Below are 893 nucleotides of genomic sequence, written 5' to 3'. Positions count from 1 at the left end.
GGAAATTCGTATGAAAATTTTCTTGGAAGATCTTAATCAAGATCATAAGATCATAAGAATTTTTCTTGTAAGAATTTGTAGCAGGAGATCCATGTTACGCGTGAATTAGAGGCGGCGCATACACACAGCCTGACGTATAAGGATGTACGTATTATTATCTTAATTTGCTAAAGATTTTTTTATAAAAATTATGCATGATATTTAAATATCACTATTTTGAATATAAATTATTTAAAAAGAGAAGGTTTTCTAATTAATATCGCTGAAGAAATGACTGAAATTAAAATAAATAGATATTAGATAACTCATGAATAATTATGATATTCAGATATCATACATAGTTTTTATAAAATTTTTAGCAAAATAGTAAAATAATAATACATATTTATACGCCGAGCCGCGCCATGTGTGTGCGCCGCTCCCTGATCTATGGAACGCTTATTTGCATACTTAACTTAAAATTGCTCTCATTTAAAAAGTACTGTTTGAATTGTAATTTTGCCAGAAGAAAAAGTTGCTTCTTTTGGCACATACAATCACACTGTGCAATCCATATCTGAATTCTCTCTCCTGTATAATAAATATGACCACAGCGAAAAAAAAGAGAGCATGAATAAGATAAGTATAGAGAACCGTAAAGAGTGGGAGAGAGAACTGCACTTTCAATGAGTGGCAAGATAACGGGTGAGAACAGAACGTAATATGTGAGAAAGTGAAAAAAACAAACTTCCTTTCCCGCAGATCCTTCGCCAAACGAAGCTCTTGCACTTGCTCTCTCTCTCTCTCTTGCCCCTCGAACCCGAAATATCTGTGACGCATTTCCCTCTCCCTTCACACACACACATCGTATATATATATATATATATATATATATATATATAGTATATACGACA

General features: G+C 32.7%; 1 pseudogene; it reads right to left on the bottom strand.

Moving 5' to 3' along the window:
* Window positions 1–536: 536 nt before the first annotated feature.
* Window positions 537–845, bottom strand: LOC105625295 (annotated as a pseudogene).
* Window positions 846–893: the final 48 nt, after the last annotated feature.

The sequence above is a fragment of the Atta cephalotes genome (assembly GCF_000143395.1).
Source record: "Atta cephalotes unplaced genomic scaffold scaffold00712, whole genome shotgun sequence".
Taxonomy (NCBI): Eukaryota; Metazoa; Arthropoda; class Insecta; order Hymenoptera; family Formicidae; genus Atta; species Atta cephalotes.
The sequence above is the reverse complement of the archived record's forward strand: the minus strand, read 5'-3'. Positions and strand labels throughout refer to the sequence as shown.